The 11,667-nt window shown below is 34.6% G+C and overlaps 1 pseudogene; it reads left to right on the forward strand.

Moving 5' to 3' along the window:
- Window positions 1-9,793: 9,793 nt before the first annotated feature.
- Window positions 9,794-11,667, forward strand: part of LOC106297610 — a 6,254-nt pseudogene continuing 4,380 nt past the window's right edge.

Raw genomic sequence — 11,667 nt, forward strand, 5'->3', positions numbered from 1 at the left:
AGAGACTGACCAATATACCTCAGGCCCGAGCTGGTGATTGTGGCATGTACGCTCTAAAGTACATTGAATGTCATGCTCTTGGGATGCCATTTAGTAAAAAAGACTTTGCTAAGCCCAACGGGAAGACTATGAGGGATACAATGGCGGTGGATATATTTAAAGAGCTTCATGACGTGCATGAGTTCGAAAACAAGGAAAATGATGCCAACCTGGGTGCGTATGAGGGGTGATAAACATGCTACGTTAGATTATTTTGTATGATAGATTAGGCTGATGTGTGTATTTGAACTTGATTATTTTGTAACCCATTTTCTGCGCAGAAGACTTACAGTTAAGTCGTTTGGAATGTTGGACGACTTAACTATAAGTAGTTTGGAAAGTCTTCTACAGCCAGACTACTTACGGGTAAGTCTTCTACGCGAACCAATCTGGAAAAAAATTCAATTTCATACTTTAAACTAGTGAGATGACTTCCTTAGCACACATAGTCTTCTCCAACCACCCAGAACCTCAAACGAAAGTAACCCACCAAGAATAGTATGCTTGAATGGCTCTATCAACCCTAAAAAAATTTGAATCAAAAGCTTGAGTTTTTTTGATGAATATGGAGACAAAGTGAAAGAGATGTTGTTTTTAGTTCATAACAAGTGAGAAAGAGAGAGTGTAAATCGATTTTAGGTGCATTAAGAGCTTCAAATTGGTTGTTCATGGTGGTTGGGGTATTGATGACAATGACAATCTTGTAATAACTTGAAGATGATGAGGGTGAAAGAGGAAAAAAATCATATTCGGAAAAAAAAAATTGATGGCATTTTCGTGAATTATATGAACTTGTGGGGTGAATAGGGCAAAAACAATTTCCAAAAAATTGTGTTTGACTTTGAGTTCTAGGTCAATTTTGCAAAAAGCCCTATATAATTAACACTTAAACCTACAACTACATTTGATAATAACCACACTAAAAACAAAAATATTCACATGAAATAGACTTTTTCAATCATTCATCTGTTATATATGTTAATATATATGTTAATGACATAAATTGGTACAATATCTATTGCATATTCAAAATTGCACAAGATAAAAGAAACAAAAATAATTACATTAATGAATAATATATGAGTATGGTCCATATAAAAATAAACTTGATTATCTTTTTGTAAACAATGCAGCCATATAATTCTATTATTGATAAATAAAACTAAACGAGTCACTATATTTAATAACATAAACTGAATGCACTTTCAAAATAGCATTTGTAAATCGATCATTCATATTGATAGCATATTTTCAACAGTGTGATACAAAGTTCTAAATTAACAAATCGTAGCTGTTAAAGATGAATTATTTAATTGAAATATATTATGATAAATTAATATCACACATTTAATAAAAGATTGTACAAGAGTTTAATATAATTACGAAATTAATTAGATACTTAAAAGGTTTATTTTAGTAAAAATAAAATATAGATTTATATTTTAATAATTAAGGAATTAATTAATTATTTAAAAGATTTGTTTAAGTGAAAAACAAAATATATATTTATATTATAAATAAAAATGAAAGTAATTAAATATTTTAAAATGTTTGCTTTAATGAAAAATATAATATATATATATATATATATATATATATATATTTATATTTATATTGTAAAAAAAAGATATGAAAATATTTTATTCTGATGTAATTCAGAGAAAATATGTGAATATCTATTTGATATTTTACAACAGTTAAAATAATTCAAATATATATACAAATGTACCGATGGATTTGTGACTAAAGGATGATCCAACTTAAAAAATCACACATGAAATGAGGTTGCGACTTCTATTATAATATAATAGATTTGTACATGTAGGTTAACCATGGAGTCACAGATGTACCGATGGATTTCAAAATCCAATCAAAACTTAGGGTTAGGGTTTGATATTATGTATCAAATAAGAAACAAAAATAATCATTTTAAGTATGTTTGGAAGGTGGAATTGTTTTTATTGAGTTTGAATGATGATAACAATAATGACTGAAGAAAGAATGCACGACTGAAAGTAAATTTGAATACAAGAATATGTGATTTAAACTTAAGTGGATTGCAAGAATGTATGATCATCCTTCCTCTTTCTTCTCTTTTCATAGGTGATCCTCAGCTGATCATAACATAAGTTTGATCTCTCGTATGAATACACACTATTAATGCCTCCTTTATGTCTCCGATCTCTGGTACATTTTGAGCTGACTTAATCGACGAGGAGTTGCTTCTTGTCGGGTCGTGATGGGCCTTCGTTCTCTTGTGGTTTAGCATCATATTAATGGGCCTTCACACTATCGGGCCATATCTTCAAAGCGGGTTTGGACAGGGGGTCAAATCCACCTCCAACAGTATCCCCCTTCCGGAGTCTGGCATATTTCAGATTGTTTGCTATATTGGATGTTGATTTTGACCTTGGTGGCACATTTTTGACATATGGTTTATGTTTTCAAAACCCGATTTAAGATTCCGCTTCTCAAAATTAATTGCTGATTTGGATCAATGGTTTATTGATGAAAATTTCGGGATTTGATTTTCCCTCCTTGGAATGCGAATCGGTTCGGCGTGAGAAATAATTTCCTATTTCGATTTTCATGATGAGATATAAACTATTTGTCTTCCCTTTCCACTACCCACTCTTCTCATCAAAAAGAATCAAAAATTTATGGTCTCCTGTCTCTTTTGTATTCTTTCACTTATATTGCCTGTGTGTCGGGTTTTTTATTATTATTTGTAATTCCTCTTTGACAACGTTTTGCTATTCTCTCCAATTTCTCTTCATCTCGCGTCTTGTCTCTTATTTCTTCGTCTCTGTCTTTATTCTCTCTTGATTGTGGTTCAAGTTTTTGTTATTCTATCCTCCCTTCTTTTTGTTTACTTTTCTTCTTTTGCGTCCTGATGGTGTCTCTGGTTGATGAAGTTTTAGAGGAGCTTTTTGCCCATACACCATTATCCATTGTGACCCCCAAAAGTTTGTCAGATGACGACAATCTCTCCCTTTCGCTAATTTCTTTAACTGGGTCTCGAATCTCCACGAGTATGAGGGTTCCGTCACCTAGATCAGAGTCTGTTTGTAAGTCTAGTGGGAGAGGTGACGCCGCAACTTCTACTGAGATTTCTGGTGAACGCGGCAAGTTGCAGTCTCTCATCTTGCATTCCCTGCGTGAAAGACTACCATCATGGAGGGTTCTATCCACGCTCTGAGGGAATCTGTTCCTTCCCTAAGAGTCCATTCACTATGCACGAGTCGATCTTGGAGGGGTTCCACTTATGTTTTCTACTACCTCATATCATGCTAGACTACAGCCACATGCGTTAAATGCTGATCTTCCAGCTTTTGGTGGGTGGAAGACGAGCTGTGGAGGGCCTTGTCGTTCTTGCTGGCAAGCTTGAACGGATTATGAGACCACAGTTTCTGAAAGCTATTTCGACTCTAGTCGAGTCGATCAAGGTCCATGATTGTGAAGGCGAATACTTCTTTTGTGAAGGATAACAAGAATTCGGCCCCTGAAGATCTTGTTGAGATCGCCTGATCTAAATGGAATGCAGATCCTAGTATATGACCTTGTTTGGCTGATTTTGGTGTTTTGGTATCAATTCGACTGTTCTCTGACTTTTGTTGTTGTTCGATGTGTATCCTAAAATTCACACTATGTATTTGAGAGTATTTGTTATGTAAATTATGGAAGAAATTTTAGGGTATAAATATCCTTAGAACAAAACGATGTAATCATGTTTAAGTTGACAAAAACAGATTGTATGTTGATGATAACTTCGTTTACAAGATCAATGAATGATGAAAAGAATAAGACTAGCTAAAGAAGAAAAAGTAAAATGAGGTCGATGTGTTTGAGGGAGAGAGCTCGATGTTGATGTATGTGTGTACGTATGTGGGTATGAATGTCTTTCTGCTATCGCCTTCATCCTCCTTATATACTCGTGTATATTGTTCATGTGTCCTATATATCCTCCACTACTTGCTCATTCGATCACGAATATCTCTATATTCTCTTTATTTGCTTCCACGAATGTCGCAACTGTCTGGAATATACATTGTATTTTGTCAACAGATAAAGATCAAATTTGATCCCTTATTCAATGTCTTTATTTATCGAGATCAAAATCAGATGTTGCGATTGTCAATGATGATTTTATGCACAAAAATTCTTCGGGTCGAATGTAGGTTTGGGGACCAAAAATTGTCCACTCAGTCCTTATTGACGGTTACAGTATCTTATAGGATAAGATCTCTTTTAAATTCTCTTATCCTTCTTTTCGGCATAGATAACCACACCATGATTCACTCCGATTTTTTGTGGGGGGTATAATTCTCTCTGATATAAGTATGATTCTTGTTGGCAATCATTTTGAGATCATGGAACTTTCGATATAAATTCGAGCGCAGAGACCTTATTGGTTATGTAGCTTCTTACTCTTTCAATACTTCCGAATACTGTCTACAAGAAAACGACCTACCTATTGCGATTCTGAGAAGAACCGTAGGAGAGGTGGTGCAGGGGGATCATACATAATCCATCCCAGTGACATCAGCAATGTTCTGACTGAAGTTATGAGGGAAGAAACATGTCTTCCGTAACTCTATCATTCGTGAAGACGCCTTACCGACCAATGCTTCTGGACGACATGTGAGTCTGTCCGGTTCTGATTCGCCAGATGATCCCCCAAAAATGTCTAGAATTGAAGGTGTGGACCCAAATTCGAGATCTTTGAGCGACTCTGGGAGGAAAAGGCCTTTCCACTGGAGGTTTGCCCATGCGAAGGATTATCCCATTACTGAGAACCAAAAATTCATTTAGTCACGCATTTCAAGCCAGCGTGTGTCCTCTTCCATCACTCAGTAACAAGGAAGTGTGATGATATGTGAGAATGGTGGTTGCTCATGCTAAGGTGTAAATCTCTATCCATATGCCTTTTTCTGTGTATGTTCCCTTACTTGCTTTCTTTTCATTGAAGGGAATCGTTTCAAGCCACAGAGGCGAACAATGAGATTGACGCGATGTTGGAACAGCGCTTGAGGGACAGATCAGGTGGCTGATTTTGATGCCCAGCTTTGAGTGGCCGGCAGTGTCGGTCGACACCACCTTCTGTGTCGGTCAACACCCTTCTTCCCTGCATGTAAGGTTTCTGTTTTTTTCTTGGTTTGTCTCTCGATTTCTTTTGTTACTTTGACCAACTTCAGACTCTATAGCAATGGAGACATTGTTGTTTAATTCTGAGGAAGTAGAAAATTTTGTTTGTTTTTGAGTGTCAGTTGTGTCGTTTATTGATTTAAAAATTGAGTCAATCGAGAACTATGAGTTTTTTGGAACTAATCATCTAATTATTGCCTTAGCACCATTTTTTTAGTTATTGATTACAAACTGTACAACATGGAAAAGCCAAATTGAATTGATATGCTTGAGAGGCTGCCTAAAGGGTCCAAAACTGATTTTCAATTTTAATTTATTTGATTCTCTTGTATGAAAAACACATAAAATAGTCAATTGCAAAACTAACCTATGCATTGACCAAAACATTTCTCTAAAACTTTTCCTGATGGAGAAGACTTCTAGAGAAGCCTCTGTTTGGGTCAAAATCGGTAATCTCAAAATCAATGTACAAGATTGCTTTAGAGTTGTACCGAGAGTTACAAAGAAAGCTATTTCTCAAGAAATTCGTGTGAAACAACTTTACGAGAAATAAACTTTGGAAAGTTTCTGCGGAAAACACTTGGAGAATACGTTTCAAAGTTATGAAAGTGTACGTAAAAGGATAACAAGATAGGAAAGGACAAGGGAAAAGATAGCGTGAGGCTCCCATGGCCCTCATAAATACCTCAAATCGCCCACATAGCCTCTCTCTTATCACTCCAATCGCCCACCTAGCTTCCATTAGCTCCAATCGCCCACATAGCCACTCTCTCATCACTCCAATTGCCCACATAGCTTCCATGAGCTCCAATCACCCACATAGCCTCTCTCTCATCACTCCAATCGCCCACATAGCTTCCATGAGATCCAATTACTCACATAAGACTCTCTCTCATCACATAATCTCTTCCAATCACCGACTATCTTTCATGAGATCCAATCGCCCACATAGCTTTCATGAGATCCAATCGCCCACATATCTTTCATGAGATCCAATCGCCCACATAGAATCTCTATCATCACACGACCTCTTCCAATTTGCCACATAGACTCTCTCTCATCACACAAGCTCTTCCAGTCGCCCACATAGACTCTCTCTCATCACACAATATCTTCCAATCTCCGACATAGACTTTCTATCATCACACAAGCTCTTCTATCGCCCACATAAACTCTCTCTCATCACACAAGCTCTTCCAATCTCCCACATAGACTCTCTCTCATCACTCTTGAGTTCACAAATCGCCCACATAGCTCACATGGGCTCTCATCAACCTCATAGATCTATATGGGATTAGTTGGACACTTACTATGATAATCTTTGAATCTCAGTCGAAATGCCTTTCGTTTTGTCTCAATCGGATTTTTCGTTGAGATTTTACGATAAAAACGGACAAGACTTGGTTTTTTCGTAAAATCTAAACCTAAACGACAAAGACGATACTGGTTAGCGTAACACCATTATATCCTCGAATAAATGAATTGACTCTGGCCAATTCATAAGAACATCGACATAGAAAATGCGCATCAAACTAATCAACGTTTTTCTTTGAGAAAAATCATAACAAACGCTTAAATCGTAAAACGGTCCGAAATAGCCTAACACGGAGAAAGCCCACTTATGGTTTGAGATTACAATAGGCCCATGTCGCAATGACGGTCTACTCGATTTCGTAGAGAAAAATGGAACAAAAGGTCAAATGTAAGTTTTCTGAAGATAAATATGGAAATGAAGATGATAAGGAAGGAAACGAAGGGAAGATATACTCGAATCTTGAGAGGATAAGGGAAGAGCGCTGACTTTGAGAGACTATATATATGAGACCACGAGTTCTGGAGGTGGGATCCGAAAATTAGACCTTAGAACATTTATGTTAGCTTTAGGAGAACTTAGGACTTAGGCGGCTAGACTAGCGAGTTCCATAACGTTTACTGCTTTGTTCTCTTGTTCTCCATTTTTTAACGAATTCATGTTCATCCTGTTTTAGTGAAACTATGTAAACTACTCATCTTTTTAATCAATAAAATGTCTCTGTGCAATTTCTTACGATATTTTGTTATCTCTCTCTTTTTTCGTATTCGTGTGTTAGCGCACGGAATCCGGATCCTCAAGAAACATCAAGAATCTCGACTTTCCCCATTTACTAAAATCGACAGTGCGAATTTCGGTTCCCACAGGTTCCTTCGTGAAATAGATCTGAAAAAAAAAATCAAATGTCATTCTTAGATCCAGTCAGATTCATGCTTAGCTTCTCCAAGCACACATAACTTTTTTAACAAAGGTTACCCAATTGTTATTGATCAAAAATCATGGATTTGAGTAACTCCAATAAGCCTTTAAATATTGAAATCAAAAAGTTGGAAGTTTGGGATGAAATGAGAGAGAAAGTGAAAGAGAACCGATGTGTGTGTGTGTAAGTGTCAATTCAAGGTGCATTTAGAACTTTGTTTGATTGTTAATAGTGGTTGGTGTATTGATGACAGTAGCAATTTGGTATATAAGTGATGAAGATGATGATATATGAGTCAAACAAGTAATTTTGAAAAAAATTAAAACAACATAATAGAAATGGTATTTCGTTAATACAGTAAAACTTCTATAAATTAATATTCGATAAATTAATAATCTCTATAAATTAAATTTTTTTGCTGGTCTCAACTTAGGCCGGTTCAAAATTTGACACAAATCGATAAAATAAAAAGATAACAATTTTTAAAAAAATCTATGTAAATATATGGTCCCATTAAAAATATAAATTTATAATTTATATGTATATATATTTTATATAAATAAGAACCTATTGTTATATTGTTTGTTTTATGCTCACAATGGAATTATCTTTATATTTTCTTAGCACTTGATATATTTTGATGAGATTTAGTAATATTATATCTAAAACCACATTTAAGTTCTATGCAATATATATTATATATACCAACTAATATAATAAAATTAATGTAAATGTCAAATTTCAAAGAAATAACAATTAATATCTATACACTAAAATCAAATATTTTTCTTATCTTAGAATAAATATATCTTAAAATAAAAAATCTAATGAAGAATCTTTTTTAAATTAATATCTCTATAAATTAATAAAATTTCAAAGTCCTAAAATTATTAATTTATAGAGGTTCGACTGTTATTAGAATTTCTACGGTGAATAGGACAAATTTTTTTTTAAAAGGTTACTTATGTGTTTGACCACAAATTTTGAGTCTTATTTGAAAGAAATCATTTTTATATTTATGATTTTAGGTTTAAAATTTGAAAATATTAAAATTAGGATATAGTTTTAAAGTTTAAGGATATTATATACATATATATATATATATATATATATAACATATTAAAAATGATATCTAGCATTTATTAATAGCTATGTTAAGTTAATAATATTTTAGCTATATTTTCATATATATAAATATATATATATATATATATATATATATATATATATAAACTTATCAAACATGTCATTTTAGTAAATAGGATCACGTTTTTCAATAACAATAATAATAATAATAATATAACAAATGTATTTATTTGATATTCAATTTTAGATCTCATTTTGCAATATATATGAAACATATCATTTTATTATTCAATATTAGATCTCATTTTGCAGATATATACATATATATCAAACATATCATTTAGGTATTTAATGTAATATTACATTTAACTGTATATATATATATATATATATATATAGGTAGATATACAGAGTATCAAACTACAATCATAAAATGTCTGGCCAAGAAATTCCAGAACGTTCAAAGCAACAAAATTCCATGACCAGATCGCCGAGAGAACCTCCATGTGATCTCAATGAAAATGGTTTACCATTAAGACCTAATCAAACCATTTGCCCACATTACAATATGTTCGGCCTCTGTAAACTTGGACCAACTTGTCGATTCGACCATTCTACCAAACCACCATCCTCAGACCGCAAACAATAAAAGTGAAAGTGATGTACAAAATCAGTGTTTCAGTATTGTTATATGCAAATTCAGTTTCTTTTGTTTTGATCAAAGTTTATTTTACTAGTATACCTTAATAATATTAAAGTATGTTATACATTTTAGGATCAACTTGATCACCATGGAACCGAATCTTCATACATGTAAACAATATTGGGTTTTTTTCTTTTCGATTTAAAAAAACCAATAAAGCTTAGTTCGGCTCTAACACTGGTCCCAATGGGCCATAATGAAAACTTTAACAATCAACCCAAAAGATGTTGTGCCTTATTTAAACAGCTTATTAAAAATATCAAAACAACACGCAATTTGATGCCAACCTAGTTTACAAATGCAATTTATGCAAAAGCTTATAATATTAGTACCCCTAATATCATTATCATTTGGAGGAAAATTAAAATACCCCGATCCAGAAATATCTGAAAACACGTTTAAAAATTTAACTAAAGATCAAACCAATTGTTAAAGGAAAAATACAAAGAAATACTGCAACTTTATTAATGAAATTTGAGGAAAAATATTTAAACTATAGCATTACAATAAGACGGTTTGATTAGAATTCTAAAAATATTACCCCAAATTCAAACAGCTTTTTCGATGGTCTTTCTAGCCTCGCGCTCAGATGTTATCCCCTAGAACCTCATTCATGGTGACTTTCTCTTCGGAAAACCTCCAAGGTCCGATTCTTTTGACAATCGAATCTGCGTACAAGAAAAGAGCTGATACCGTAAAAGAAGAGGTGCCATGTCAGCGAGCTTTTACAAGAAGTTTGTTATGACGCCAGCTCATCAAAGGAGTAACGGAATCAGTTAGATAAAAACAAAGGACGCTTTTCATTTTCGATTCATTAAGAAACATTTGTAAACTTTTCTTGTTTTCTCTCTCTGGGATTTTCTGGGGAAAATATTCACATTTTCTGGGAAAATTCTTTCATCTCTTTGTGAGTATAGAGTCGGTGTTTTGTAAACATTGGATTCTTGTTCGTTATATCAATCAAAGTACGGTTTTACTCTATCAAAGGTATCAGAGCTCACCGATTCTCAGAAAATGGCGGAAACTCGATCGCAATCGATTGCCGAAGCAGCAGCTTGCGAGCTGTTATAAGAAACTTTGGTATCAAAAATCGATATGATGCTGGAGAAGACGAACGTCTTGGAGAGTTCTATTACGGAGCAAAATGCGTAGATACAAGATCAGAATGTGCGCTTGGAGAAACACATCGCTGATATGGTGGAATCGTTTCGTCTTATGCACGAAAAACTCAATCGTATTTCTACGAGTGCGGATCCGAACGGAAGGAGGACTTCACTAGTCACATCAACGACTCAGAACATTCATTCACCAAACATGGAACCTGGAAGAGGAAGATCAGGTATCCAATCAAACTACTCTGGGATGACTAGGTTACATAAACTAGATTTTCCTAGGTTCAATGGTGATGAGTTGAAGGAATGGCTGTATAAGGTAGAACAGTTTTATGTGATGGACAACATACCTGATGATATTAAAGTTGGACTTGCATCAATTCATTTTGATGGATTGGCGTCTAAGTGGCATTAGGTGTTGATTCAATCGGAGATGAATCCAACGATCATTCACCACTGGCTGTCGTATAAACTGATGTTGATTGAAAGATTTGAAGAGTTGTTTGATGATCCAATTGCTGAGTTAAAAAAACTCACAGAGACAGATGGTATTGTGAATTACCGTGGGAAGTTTAAAGCAATTAGAGCTAGAATGAAGCTCTCTGAAGAGTATCTCGTGAGTGCTTATTTAGCAGGACTAAGACTCAATACACATATGCACATCAGAATGTTTCAACCTCAAACTATGAGACTGTGTCTGATGTTGGGAAAACTATACGAGATTGCTCATCCGAGAAAGTCTGGAGGTCAGACTTGGGTGAAACCCATGAATCAGAACAAGAGTATGATACCTTTTAAGAAGGAAGGTAAAGAGAAGACAGGGTACCCTTGGGCAAAGGATAAACAAAAGATGCAAGAACCAAGACCTTTCTTATCACATGAGGAAATGAGTAAACGAAGAGCAGAGGGGTTGTGATACTTTTATGATGAGAAGTATACTCCTGGCCACTATCTTAAACATAAAAAGACACAATTGTTCATGTTAGATGGTACAGAGGAAGAAGTGGAAGTGATGGAAGTCGAGGAAGTTGAGAGAAGTGAAGAGGAGGTTTGCGACATTGCACACATTTCCGTAAATGTTGTTGCAGGGATTTCTGACTATCAGACAATGCGTGTTAAAGGAATTCATGGCAAACGTGCATTGTTTATCTTGATATATACATGTTCAATACATAACTTCATGGATCAGGAGATAGCTGATAAGTTTGGGTGTCAGTTGTTACCAACTGGATTGACAAGGGTTTCAGTTGTTGATGGAAGCAGACTTGCTGTGAGTGCAAAGATTAATAACTTTGAGTGGCACCTTCAAAGCTTGACGTTTGAAGCTGATTTTATGGCTATTCCATTGGGG

Source organism: Brassica oleracea, chromosome C6 (assembly GCF_000695525.1).
Source record: "Brassica oleracea var. oleracea cultivar TO1000 chromosome C6, BOL, whole genome shotgun sequence".
NCBI lineage: Eukaryota > Viridiplantae > Streptophyta > Magnoliopsida > Brassicales > Brassicaceae > Brassica > Brassica oleracea.